The 15013-nt window shown below is 30.9% G+C and overlaps 1 protein-coding gene across 3 annotated transcripts in view; it reads left to right on the top strand.

The window, feature by feature from the left end:
* The window catches only part of LOC129916082 (GTPase-activating protein CdGAPr), a 146139-nt gene that overhangs the window by 91992 nt on the left and 39134 nt on the right, over positions 1–15013 (top strand). The window contains exon 1 of one of the 3 annotated variants that reach the window (XM_055995864.1): positions 10851–10948. The exons of 1 other annotated variant lie outside the window; for it this stretch is intronic. The gene's annotated coding sequence lies outside the window, so the exon portion shown is untranslated. Of the gene's footprint in view, positions 1–10850; positions 10949–11462; positions 11789–15013 lie in introns of those variants that run through there. One more of the 3 variants, XM_055995863.1, reaches the window with a different exon arrangement.

Below are 15013 nucleotides of genomic sequence, written 5' to 3'. Positions count from 1 at the left end.
CAAACAACGATTTTTGGTATACGTATAGAACTCCAGGTGGACAAACGACAGAAATTTGAAATTTTGAAAAAAGTCAAATTTTGGAGATTTTATGGGACTTTGAAATTTTCAGTACAAAATTTGTTTTTTGAATATCTTTTAAACGTAGGGTGGACAAACAACGATTTTTGGTATACGTATAGAACTCGAGGTGGACAAACGACAGAAATTTGAAATTTTGAAAAAAGTCAAATTTTGGAGATTTTATGGGACTTTGAAATTTTCAGTACAAAATTTGTTTTTTGAATATCTTTTAAACGTAGGGTGGACAAACGACGATTTTTTCGACACGTATAGAACTCGAGGTGGACAAACGACAGAAATTTGAAATTTTGAAAAAAGTCAAATTTTGGAGATTTTATGGGACTTTGAAATTTTCAGTACAAAATTTGTTTTTTGAATATCTTCTAAACGTAGGGTGGACAAACGACGATTTTTGGCATACGTGTAGAACTCGAGGTGGACAAACGACAGAAATTTGAAATTTTGAAAAAAGTCAAATTTTGGAGATTTTATGGGACTTTGAAATTTTCAGTACAAAATTTGTTTTTTGAATATCTTCTAAACGTAGGGTGGACAAACGACGATTTTTGGCATACGTGTAGAACTCGAGGTGGACAAACGACAGAAATTTGAAATTTTGAAAAAAGTCAAATTTTGGAGATTTTATGGGACTTTGAAATTTTCAGTACAAAATTTGTTTTTTGAATATCTTTTAAACGTAGGGTGGACAAACGACGATTTTTGGCATACGTGTAGAACTCGAGGTGGACAAACGACAGAAATTTGAAATTTTGAAAAAAGTCAAATTTTGGAGATTTTATGGGACTTTGAATTTTTCAGTACAAATTTTGTTTTTTGAATATCTCCTAAACGTAGGGTGGACAAACGATGATTTTTTGTTTGTATACATTTCTCGAGGTGGACAAACGATTGCCGTTTGAATTTTTGAAAAATAATAATTTTTGAGGACTTTTTAATTTTCAGTAGAGGTACACTGTGGTGTATGCGTACTTTTTTTAAGTTGCTATAAAAAAATGCTTTTTGGAATATCTCCTAAACAGAGGGTGGACAAACGATGATTTTTGGTATACGTAAAGAACTCGAGGTGGACAAACGACAGCAGTTTGAATTTTTGATGAAAATTGATTTTTGGGGATTTTAGGGGAGTTTTAATTTTTCAGTGCAAAATTTGTTTTTTAAATTGCTCCTAAACGGGGGGTGGAAAAACGATAATATTTGGTATGTATATAGAACTCGAGGTGGACAAACGATTGCAGTTGGTTTTATACACCTATCTCAAAATTTGACCGTTTTAGACGATTTTTCATTTTTCAGACTTCCTATAAAAAAAAAGAATTTGCTCTAAAATTTTTTTGAAGGGTGGACAAACGAAAATTTTGGGTGGACAAACATGGACAAACGGTGGACAAACGAATTAGACAAATTTGGTTCAAAAATTTTGAGGTCGCAGTTCTGGCTTCACGGAGCCGGATTTAGAAGACAGGATTTTTTTTAAATCCGGATTTTTAAATAGTTTATAAAAACTCCCCATGAAGACAAATGTGAACCATCAATTCGTGTTTGAAGTTGTTCGACGTTCGACAAAAGTTTGTATTCTACCTTTTTTATGGCGAATCAGCAAGCAGTTTAAAACGAAAAGTTTAGTTATAGGCCCTAATATTTCTGCTCTAGTTGCATCAATGGTTCTCGATCCGTCAATTTGATCCCAATGATGTCCCAAAGATTACTAACCATCGTTAATTTACATATCCAATATTTCTTTCGGAAACTTTTTTTCCTTGTTTATTTTGGACTTGTTTCATTTTCTGGTGCAGCTAATCCATAACTCATTTCTGTATAACTTGACTGTTAAATGGAACTCTCAATTTCCCGTCATGGTTGAAAACATAAAAATTAAATCACATCCAGAAAGTGAAATCAAAACCAAAACAAAACGTTTATAAATTCATTAAAAATAAATAGAAATAAACCACAACTGAAAATGAAATCAAAATGAAAACAATCTAAAACTCAGAATCAAACCATTGAAAGACAAAAAAAAAAAATTTCAAAGAATTAGGAACTTTCCCTTTTTTTGTCTGACCCAGATTTACTGCATCACAAAAACAAATAAACAAAAAAAAAAATCAAAACAAGAAACAGAGCAACAAATTCGATATAATTTATCTTTTTCTTTATCACGATGCTTCTACAATTTATTTATTGTTATCTTTTTATACACACAAAATTATGAGACTGTGAAAATAAGCGTAACACGAGAAGTCATTCAAACAAAAAAATAACTAACAAAATTAAGCTAAAAGTAGACTTAAACATTTATTTAAAAGAAAAATAAAAAATGTGTATCTTTTTTCTTTTTGTTTGCATAAATGTACCAGTACCTATGCGACAAATCTTTGACTACAATCTTTTTTAATAGCTCCACTTTGTCTACTTCGAAATCAACTAGACACAACATTTAACAACTACTCCAGTACTTCGTACTTTCGTCTGACTAGTGAATAAATTAAAATGAAAAAAAATTGATATCAAGGTTTTGTCGCCATGTGTTGTAAAGAGATATAAAATAAATTGCAGTGCATGAATAGAAAGTTACTATTTTGGATGCGGCCAACGACTGCGTAGACCTCCTCCGCCGCCGCTGCTGTTGCTGCGTCATACGCGGCGATTAACCTGCGTGTAGATACTTTTAATCTATGATCTCAATCAAATGACCAAATGCTGTTTATAATAATTAAACGCCACTTTCTTTCCGTTAAACTGGATCAGCTCAACAAGAAAAGTGAAGTACCTTTATTATTATAGCTGTACATAAAGTCTTGAACAAAAGTCTTTCGACAACTTTTATTTTTCCTGTGATGTTGTAGAGGTGGAAACACTTTAGTTTAAGAAATTATCTGTCAATGTGTTTCAAATAAACTTCTTAAATATATTGATAATGATCAAGAGGTTTCTTGTGCTTTGTAGGATTTCTAGTAACAGTTAGCAGTTTAGCAAAAGCAACTTTCCTCTTCAAAAGCAATAGTAGGGGATGGATCTAAGTTTACAGAATAGTTTAAAAGCTCTGCCGGTATTCCACATGGTTGCATTTTAAGTCCTTAACTTTTTGCAGTAATTTATTGATTTCATTTCATGCATTCTTTCTACGGCGGCGCGCTGTTTACTTCATGATATATCAAATAAAGGTACTTATCTAAAATTATGACCTAGTTTTTCTTCAGGACAATCCTTTAACGTTGTCGATGTTTAACGATGTTGTCTTGAAACAAAAAACTCCAAAGAACAAACAGAGAACATTTGATAAAAAAAAGACAGCAAACAAATAAAAATTTCTACTTTAACGTTGGCATTTTTTTTTATAATTTCAAATCATAATAAATGTGGCCAAAAAAATTTGAAAAATAAATGCATTTTATACCTATTACGAAAAAGTTTTAAAAACGCCATGTTAAAATTTTTTCAATAATTTATTTTTCCAAAAATCTGAGTTTGATTACCATTTTTTCAAAAACCCTGAGTTCAATTTACCTAATTTTAATTTTACAAATATGAACAAGCTTCTAGCTTTCTAAAAATGTATATTTAAATATTGTAGGTGCTGCCGGCCGTTGTGTTAAAATATTTTTTTTTGTGTTTGAAGTCAATTTATGAGAAAATTGCATCTATCGCTTAAACGATGGAAGATTGTTTCTCACTCCCTTTAATTTGTTTCCTTTAATTTCCTAGTAAATCTTTTGGCATCAGTTTATTTAGCAAAATTTTTTAAAACAAAATTTTTTTTTGTTCACAAAAATCTTCAATTAAATTTAAAAAAAATAAAACGGCAGCAGCGGCAATTTTTGATCTATAGAGGTTAAATTATTTTTATAAACTGACGTTTGAAAAAAAAGATCATCAAAATCAGAGCTGTTCGGCCGGGTTCCTTAATATTGGCTTTTTTTGAGCTTTAGTTACTCCATTAATTAGCAAATCCAAATTATGATTTGATCAGGTAGCACCCGGAATCGGAATCTGCTGGCTCACAATCCTCATTTTTAGCCACTTAGCTATGCTATAATATTTCTTTTGAAAAGCAAAAACTTAATAATTAAAAGAGCCATAAAAGATCATAAAACAAGTTCATCTACCTATAAACTTTTTAGGAAATCTTAAAGAAGTTTTTCCTTAAAACCGGCTTTATATAACTTTCGTTGTAAGCTTGTACAAAACTCAGCTTTGGTTGTACAAAACTGTACAAAACTTGTACAAAACTTTTGCATACTTTTTTTTTAAATTTTGCGGTTGGTCCGGGCTGGGGAAATGCACGTCTTTATCTAACCAATGTAATGTTTTTATTAACCGAAATTTTAGAGAAGACTTCTTCATACATTTACAAGCAAGTTTAAAGAAACTGTTACCCAAGTTATTTTTTCTATACAAAAATTACTTCTATGCAAAGCTTTATTATAGTAGCTATGTGAGAACTTGAGTTTTCTTTTATTATTAATTAACGAAGGTTTTGTATTATTTGGGAATTTGAAGGTTTTCAGATATTCTTTTTACACTTCAGAAGTTTAGGATCTACGGCCTTTCCTAAACTTATAAGGTACACCTAAAAAATCATTAATTTAGGATATGTTTTTATGAGTTTTGCTTTCCATTTAAATAAATTATTTTATGCTTAGCTTATATTAAAACAATTTTTTGAGTAAAGTCGTTTTGAAGACTACAATAAGTCGTTGAATACTTTTGATCAAGACTGTAAGTCGTAAAACTTCATGTTTGATCTTTTAATTGCATATAGATAGATACATTCATATCTGCATACAGCAGCAAAAAAAAAAAAGTTAAAAAAAGAAGATAAAATGAACGGATAAACCAGCACCCAACAAGAGTTTCCAGACGAAGTTGCTGGTTTGCAGCTAGTTCGGGACTCAATCGATTGGAAAATGTTAAGTGAGTTATAGGTTGGGTGAATAAATTAATCGGAGCTTCGATGGTGGCTTGAGAAAAACCATTTAAAGAGCAGAACATGATGGGGATTTTTTTCATTTTTTTTTTTTGTTAGATGTCGGAGCGGTATAAGCACCACGTCAATCTATACTGCTATGCCGAGGCGATAGCAGATTTCAGCTATTTCCAGTTTGTTCCGATGATGGAAGTTCATACTGATGGTTGTTTGTTGACTAATTAAAAAGTTATTGAACTCTTTGGCTCTGTTTTATTTCGTATAGAGCTAGGAGGAAGGTTGAAGAAGGTTGGCTTATGATGTGGATTCTAGTAATAGTAAGTTTTTTTTTTCAATTTATTGGAAAAAAAATACATCCCACCCAGTGTGTTTGTAAAGCAGTTTATTGCATTTTAAGTGCGGATTTGGAGATTTTGTTTCTCAATTTTATTTGATTTTGGTGTGTCAGGTGCACACGGTGGGTTTTATTGGAAAAAAATCCTCTGTAGAATTGAGGTGATGTTAAGTGCTTTGGATTGTTTACATGAATGTTTAAAAGAATGTGCTGAAGTTTTTATTCGATTTTTGTAACTCCTAACCTAGTAAACTATTGAAAAAGACTGTTTTTATTGCCTTTTTGGGAGTGCTCGAAGTTTTATATTCGAAACTGTTGGGTGTGTTAATTTTATTAACAAACGAATACTAATTTTGCATTTTTATTTCTAGTCTCAAAAGCTCTGATATCACTTCGTCTTCTTTAAACAAAAGTCTTCCATGCATGACAGCCATAATGTACTTATGACTTTATTCTTTTTTCGCACATCGCTTTTTTTCTCCTTATAATTCTCTTTAATTGAATTCTGTTTTTTTTGTTCTTACTCAACTGCGTCGTGTTTCAACTGAGTACCGACTGTCAAGTCCAATTGGAACGTGCCCCAGCTTCGTTTCTACCAGCAAAGAATATTTACACATTCAGACTTTTTAGGCTTACAGTTTTTTTTTCTCTTTTTATTTGCTTTCTGAATTTCGCATCTGTGAGTGATAACGCGTACGTTAAATACTCAGATGTATCACAAGCGATAGCTGGATATGTGTGCTTAAACAGTGAGGAAACATTTTATTGATTCATTTCAGTTTTTTTTTTTAAGTTTTTTGCGAAGTATAGTATAGGTACTTTATATTACTTCCGGAATATCAGCGCTTTAAGTTTTTCCCGCAGGTTAACTATAGCTAAAAACATTAAAAAACATTAAAAAACATACAAAGTCCAAGAAGTAAAGAAAGAAAATTAAGTTTTTAATGAGATTGGTTCTTGCAAATTTGCGGCGCGAAAAGAAAAGTCGTCCTCGAGACATTGAGCGGTTTACAAAATGGAGGACGCTATAGAGTACCAAACATGACACACATTGAGATTTATACTCATAACATAAGTCATAACTGCATACGAATTTAGCCGAAGTCACAATTTTTTGATATCCTCTATTTTTGACTCTCCATTTAGTGAACTATAGTAATAATATAGGCTATTACGCTCTCCGGTGGCAAAAGACATGAACCATTTATTTTTTTTTTTTTTATTTTTTAATATACCAAACTATTAAAATAACGGCCTCAAAATAATTTAAATACAAAAAACAAAGTCAAATACTAAAATCGGACTACTCAAAAATCACACTGTAAACAGTACGAAACAAGAAAATTTCTCTTCTTGAATTGTTATGTGGCAGTGGTGACAGAATATTTTATGCAAATAGCCAAACTTTACATAATATGCTTGACATTGCATTCGAATTTGGTTAAATGATGAAAAAAATGGAATTTCCAAAACTGTAAAAAATCTAAAACTGTTTAACGGAGCTTATTTTATAGCAATAGATGTCCGTTTTTTGGGGCCCTCTTGGCCCATGTTTTGGAGGTGGTACGGCATTTTTACATATACCGGTTTGTAATCAGTGTAACAAGCTCTGTTGTCTTTCACAACAGTTTTTAGCTGTTCAAGATTTTTTGGAGGTGGATTTCGGTCGTGAACACGCCTTTTCAACATTTCCCTGGCATGTTCGGTTGAATTTAATTCCGGATTTCTGGGTAGTCAATTCAAATTTGCCATTCAAAGATCTTGAAGATAAACTTTGATACCAAATAAATAAATTAATTATTTATATAATATAATCTTGCTTACTCAACTTCGTGTTAAAAGTATTCAACTTTTGGAGTGATTTATTTCTTACACTATCAGTTCATAGCCGAAGAGCGCTTATAGCCAGCACCGTCTTGCGACAATTTGCCAACACAAAACTGTGTTATCCGGCTCGTCACTTAGTGCAGTGTTAGTAGTTAGTAAGCAAATAATAACTACAAAAAACGTACACTAAGAAAAAAAAACATTGAATTAAATATTAAATGAAACATACATTAAAGAAATACAAACAAAATAATTACTTGAGCAACAAAAAAGACATAAAAATAAACACAAACATTTACACTACACTTGTTTTTAAGACAGTTTTTAATCTATTTTTATAAAAGTTTAAATCAAAAAGGTTTGAATTTAAATTTAAAAGTTTGCACTTGCGTGTTAAAGGTTCATGCGAGCCATAATTTGTTCGGTGTGGTGGAATATTCATTAAGTAAATTTCAAGTAATTTCAAGAAGTTTGGGACACAGAGCTGTGGTTACGCTCAAATTACATCAAATTGTATCACATTTAACTGGTTCCTAGAAAAATTTTCCATTTTATGCACCATTTACATTTTAAAAAGCTAAAAACTGAAAAAAGTCCGAAATTTTCCCGGTTTTTCACGCATATAGACTTTATGTACAGTAGAAAATGGATAAGCCTGAAATGGCTGATAGGTGCACTTTTTAATGTTCTGAAACCGAATAGAAAAAGTTTCTATCGCAACCAGTTTAGAAAATACTAGCTTTTTTTCGTTCAGTGTACTTTAAATTTCATTATCTTACGTTTTCTTTAACCACAACCAAGAATGAATGAATTTTATAAATTTTTTATTTTTATAATTTTCTACAATAATTAGCTCACTACATACGAAGTTAAAAGTTTTTATAACTGTTGCATCTTTTCTTTAAAAAATTTTTGAAATTTGTTTTTCGATGTAAAATGTGAAAAAAAATTTTTTTATTAAAATTTTCAAACACCTGTGGTATAAAAAAAATCCATAGGAATGTAGGTGGCCAACTTTTTTAAAAATGTGCGCGTCTAAAGGGGATTGCAGAATGGTAAAAGTTTTTAGCAAATCTAGAGTTACTAGGAAGTTATTGGTACCAAAGTGCAAAAAAATCCTATTAATTTAATAAATTATTTTAACTGTAAAATCTGGGGTCGAATTACGGCATACGTTCGTTATCGTATGGTTGCTATGTGTCCCTATCTTTTTCTATTAATTAAATAGAGAAACAAATATGTAAAACGTTAACGAATGATCGTAATCGTATGCTGTAATTCGACCCCTGAAGTTTTTTTACATTGCTGTCACAAATGCATGGATTCCATCAGTTTTTTTAATCAGTCATATTTTACAATAATTCTTCTTACATATAACTATTAAAAAAGTGTTAAAACCGTTGAACAATGGCTATAAAAAAATAATTTAACTTTTTTTAATGCAAAGTAGAAAAAAAATATTTGTTTGCTAATTTGCTAATAACCAGTTTAAAAGATAAAACAAGAAGTGGCTCTCAATATTAACTGTAAATTAAATTGCATCTAACAAATATTGGATGTTTTTCGTAGCCCAATAAGATTGGGAATTGAACACAAATTCGAAAACATTGCAACATTTTTGATGAGGTTGTATTATGCCAACGGGACCAAAAATCTCAATTTTTCTTTAAAACGAGATCATTAAGAAGTCAAAACTTAAAACAAGCTGTCCCGATGCACAATTGTATGCCCATGCTTAAACTGAACAAACAAATATTTTTTTTTTCTACTTTGCATTAAAAAAAAGTTAAATTATTTTTTTATAGCCATTGTTCAACGGTTTTAACACTTTTTCAATAGTTATGTGTAAGAAGAATTATTGTAAAATATGACTGATTAAAAAAACTGATGGAATCCATGCATTTGTGGCAGCAATGTGAAAAACTTCAGATTTTACAGTTAAAATAATTTATTAAATTAATAGGATTTTTTTGCACTTCGGTACCAATAACTTCCTAGTAACTCTAGATTTGCTAAAAACTTTTACCATTCTGCAATCTCCTTTGGACGCGCATATTTTTAAAAAAGTTGGCCACCTACGTTCCTATGGATATTTTTTATACCACAGGTAAATTTTTATAAACAAATTTTTTTCACATTTTGCATCGAAAAACAAATTTAAAAATTTTTTTAAAGAAAAGATGCAACAGTTATAAAAACTTTCAACTTCGTATGCAGTGAGCCAATTATTGTAGAAAATTATAAAAATAAGAAATTTATAAAATTCATTCATTCGTGGTTGTGGTTAAAGAAAACGTAAGATAATGAAATTTAAAGTACACTGAACGAAAAAAAGCTAATATTTTCTAAACTGGTTGCGATAGAAACTTTTTCTATTCGGTTTCAGAACAGTCAAAAGTGCACCTATCAGCCATTTCCGGCTTATCCATTTTCTACCGGGCACCCTGTATATGAGAATATCGTCCAAAAATTTCATATTGATACTGCAATTAGTTTCGGAGAAAATGGCGTATTTGTGAAGACTTTTTAACTCAATTTACATGGTTCCAAAAATTTAAAAACCCGCTTTCTCAAAACTGTGTTTTCAAAGTCAGTGCGAGCAAAATTTCTCCTAAATGGCTGAACCGATCGGCTTGAAATTTTTACACGATCTTCTTAGATACTTTTGTAACGTTATTAACGAAGAAATAAGGTTTTTGACAATAATTCGATTTTTGAAGCCACTTTAAAGAAAAAATTTTCGTAAAAGAAACGATTTCTTTTCTTTGGGCAGCCGCCATTTTGTCAAAAATCAAAATTTTAACTTCGTTCATTACCTGCATTCGTCTATCCTGGAAATTAATCTTTTGGTTTTTTCAATTTTAAGTGATTTGGATGAGAGATATCTTGCTCACCGCCAGACACCTTTTTTTTGGAGGTCTTCCAGGATATCTAGGTACTACAAAAATAACGGAACCCAATATTTTTTTAAATACACATCGAATTATTTTAATACATTAAATTTGCTATTTAAGTAAAGCCATAAAGCAAAACCGCAGCTTATATTAGAAAAGAAATCATTTGCATTTATTACGATACGATGACTAGCTCATTGTATACCTTTCTTCAAAATGACACACTATATCTTAAATCTCAAAAAAAAAAAAAAAATGAACCTAAAAGAAACGTCGCGCAGTGTAACATTCTCATTCCAGCTGCTTAGCGATGCGAATTGCGTATTTCTCTAACTCAGCTGTAATCATGTCATCGAAATCGATATAAATACTTGATATGCCTTCAAGTATTCTCAAAGACCAACAATAGTCCCCCCTCCCCCTCTTTCGAAAATTACAACAACGAAAAAAAAGAAAAGTCAAGTAATTTTCAGCAGTAGATTCTCCCCCGATTGTTAAAGAAAGGGTGGGGCTTTTGTGTGTTGATGATTGATGGAGACTTGCCAAATTTTTAGGGCCAAGTGAATATGTGTAATTCCTTAGGTTTCTCGCACTTTTCCCTTCCCCTCCCCTTCAACCCGCGCAGTGTGTTAATAATAATGACGATGATGGTGTTGTATTTTGTATAGTGATGTGATGATGGGAATGGGACTTGTGTGCGTATTATTGTCTGTTAAGTTTTTTAGTCTAACGGTACCAGTTCCAGTGAACGGTTCGCGATGTTAGTTCGCTGATGAATTGTTTTTTTTTTTTTTCTTAATTTTTAATTATATTTATTATAAATTTGATGGGGTCTGTCCGCCGCTAATTGAACAAACTCCCTTTTTTTAACGAACAAACGAGGTCAGTGTCAGTATGAGCATATAAAGTATTGAAGAGCGAGCGTTGCAATATACTATACTCTCGTATACATTTTATCTTTGTATCTTTTGCCTTTTGTTTATCTTTATTATTTACTTGTGACCTTGTTGTTCTTCACAAAATATTTCGCTTGAAGATATAATTTTTCAAATTGCTCAGTAGTCAGTATATACGATGTAGCGTACGATTAAATATTTTCGTTCGATTTGATTGTGTGTGTGTGAGTGAGAAATGAGAATTTAAATATTTTTTAATGATGCTGCGTTTAAATTCTTAGAGACAAGAATATGTTTGTTTTTTTTTTTTTTGTTTTTATTAAAAAAAGATTCCCCAAAAACAAAAAATGTGAGATTGTTGTGAAGAAAAATGCGGAACATTTTTCCAAAATTTATTTGAAAAGAGCTAATTTTTTTAAATGATTCCACCCGCTTCCGTTCGTTCCAGTTTGTGTGTTGGGAAAGTTTTTTTTTTTTAATTTTTGTATCTTTTTTTCTAAATGTTTGGAAAGTGATGTGTGGAAATGTTGTCATGGGCTATTGATTTTGGTTTATGAGTTCTGCATTACAAATTATTTTATTTATTTTCGACAGATGAATGCTATTATTGTGAGATACAAATTATTATAAAAATTACGAAAGTTCTCTAATGCTTGCTTAAAATATTATGAGTTTATTGTTTTATGTATTGAATGCAAAAAGTCATTAATTGATTAAGTGAAATTTAGTGGAAATTAATTTCACAGACGATCAGGGATTTGGTACGAGATAGGAATAAACAATACATACATCTATTATAAATGATGGAGTAGCAGTTTATAAAGCAGTATGTATATTTTTTTCAATTTTATTCAATATTTGTGATCAAAAAAGTTAATAAATCAAGGTTTTTTTGAAACAAATGCAAACAAGTTTATAACATTTTCAGTCGAAACGTGATTTGCTTAAAAATTTAGAATCTCAAGTCAAATTATACCATTTAATTAAAAATCAATGATGATTTAATAAGAAAAGTATTTTTGAACAAAGTAGGGGAACTTGGTGATTTGAAAAAAAAAAATGTTACCTAGTTTGAATTCACACGGACAAAATTAAACACAACATTTTTATTGGTGTATAGCCGAATCCCATCGTAAAAATAACTGCATCAATACTTATTGATGCATAAAAATAAGATTGATTATAATCTTATTTTTATGCTGAAATTTTTTTATATTTTTTTTAATGTACCGTTATTTTAAAAGGATGTTGGTACTTGTTGCGCAACTTTCTTCCCCCTTAAAAAAAAAACATCTCTTCACCCAAAATATTTCGATGCACGCTGTTGGTTCTTGGTTCTAATTGCAAACGAAACGTTCATTCTCCATTTTATACCTGTACCATATTGTTAAGTGGGTTTTCTTAAAATATATACCTGTTGCACTGATGAAAATGGTAACTTCATTAAAAAGACTTATATATTCACTCACAGAAGTCCAAGTATCATTGCGAAAGACCGTGGAAACACCAGAAAAAACCGTAGAAAACCGCTAGAAAACCACGCAACACCGCGAGTGACACCAAAAATAACGTCGGAACAGAGGTCCATCGCTGTTTTTTTCGCGGTGAATCGCGATATTCCGTGTTTTTTTCATTCGCGATTTTTTTCTCGGCAGTTGCGGACGTCTTGGTTTTCTATATCATGATGAAAAAGAAATACATATAGTCCAAAATGTCAACGAAAATAAAAAAATATTTCAAACAAAGTTAAATCTAAAATCGAAATCAAGCAATCTTCAATCAGCAATATTAATAAACGCGTCTTAGTGAATGCATAACGCCATGAACTCCTTATAATGCCTCTGAATACGAAAACCTTATTCATAAAACTTATGCAACATTGAATAGAGCCAGTATAAGCTAAACGCTTTCGGGGGCTGAATAGTGCCTACATTAGGAAAGTTTTGAGGCAAAATTATTATTTTGACGCTCAATGGAAGAGTTATAGTTTCGGACAAAGTGCTCATGTTTATTTAATTTTGTTATCACTTAATTATATGACGACTAGTGTGGTCCAAAAAATATTTTTTTCGATTTTCGGTCGGGTCGAAAAAAAAATTTATTTATGTTTAACTTGTCTTTATAAAACATATAAAACATTTTTTGTTTTCGAAAAAAAGTGAGAAATAATTAATAATAATAAATAATAAGCAAAATGTGCAAAAAAAAGTCTGTGTACTACCTGTTGACGAAATTTACTTGGAAGTGCCCCTAGAAATTATTATTTCGATATTTTTTCTGAATAATTACATCAACCACAACTTTCAAGCAATTTTTACCTAAAAAAAAATTTTTTTTTTAACTTTTTTTCAACAAAATAAAATTTTTCAATATCGATCAGCACCCCTTTCTATATATATATGATACCAATATTATGTGGAACCAAACTAGGGGATGGCCCCACGTTAATTTGAAAATTTTATTTTTCCCATACAAGCATGGACCAATCTAATGAAGACTCTATATTTTTGAACAATCGTTATATTTTTGATGTTATGTACTCACTCGAAATATTATAAACGTTTAACCTGTTACAATCCCCAAATCGAACGATGTTACAGCTCTCTGTTCTAAGATTATGTACAGTACATGCATTGTCGAATGCACGATACGAACCAAACTGTATTATATTTTATCATTAGGTTTAGTTAGTTTTAGTTGCAATAAAGCGTTTAAAATTGAAGCTCTTGTCTCGTCTAATTATTTTGGTCGCCTCTCCACTCTGTGCCCCTTACATTTTCAAAATAAAAAAAAATATAAATATAAAAAAATGTCATGCCCCATCAGGAATTGAACCTAGAACCCTTCACTCACTAACCGAGAGCTCTTACTTCAGACCAATTCAACCTCGAAAATCGCGCGTGAAAAAATACCATATGATGTTCTTAGGCCTAAATGTAAAAACTTTTGCTTTTGTGTAATATTTTTTAAAGTAAACTCGTTCAAACTATAATAAATTGATAATTTTTTTATAAATAAGGATTTATGCTAAGTTGTATAGTGACTACATAAATCTTACGCAGTGCATAAGTTTCATTTTCCTAATCTAACTGCCCAACAGACTCCTTACAGGGCGATTCTGAGTCGGATTTGTCCGGTCGAGAAAAAGAATCTGTGAATTTTATCGAATTTAAAACAGGTAGACCATAGATTGGTAGATTTCTGTCAGTATGATGTCAAATTTGACAAATCAGCTTTTGTCAGTCTTTCAGTCGTGATTCTGTTAGTTTTTTTAAGATAATACAACTTGACATACTTGTATTGTAAAATAGATAATGATAGCTATTTATTTCTAATGTGTTACAACATGATTTCTGTACCGCACAGTACAGATTTTCTTTCCTTGGTATTTCTACAGTGTTCTTGCAAACATTTCATTTAAAATTAGCAAAACAAAGCTATGATAACTTTTTCAAACTAAAAAACAAGAATTATGTAGTCCATTGCTATTCCACAATACAACAATCAAAAGCTCGTTATACAGTAACTCATTGTGTACTCAAGGGAACCAGCAATATGTTTTTTTCTACTCATAATTTAAGCAAATTAAGAATAAAATTAACCATGTTTACCGAAATCATCATCCACTTATTATATCTTTCTGAGTTGCACACGGTTGGCTTCCTCTACAAAACCTATTAAACCATACCACCCGGCCTGGAATCACAGTTCGTTGTACAAATTCACAGCGACTGAAAAAAAAATTTAAAAATTAAAAAAAAAAAACAGTCAAGCCTGCCCAACTAACTCAACTTTAACACTGAAATCGCATCTCATGGATACTTTGTACATGCACACTTCGTTTCATTTGATTGAGTACATTTTTATTACTAAGGAAAAAATGATTGTCAATCCATTTTGATGAATTCCTAATAGAGCCGAATTGAATAAAGAATGTCAAAAACTATAAAGTTAATAGAATTTGGCACTAGCAGAGGCCAAGTTCTCATTGACCAAATAGTACCTATTTACTATAACTGTCTTGACGGAAGCTATATTCGCAACATGTCGT

Source organism: Episyrphus balteatus, chromosome 3, assembly GCF_945859705.1.
Source record: "Episyrphus balteatus chromosome 3, idEpiBalt1.1, whole genome shotgun sequence".
Classification (NCBI taxonomy): domain Eukaryota; kingdom Metazoa; phylum Arthropoda; class Insecta; order Diptera; family Syrphidae; genus Episyrphus; species Episyrphus balteatus.
Note: the sequence above shows the minus strand (reverse complement) of the source record. Positions and strands in the feature narration are given on the sequence as shown.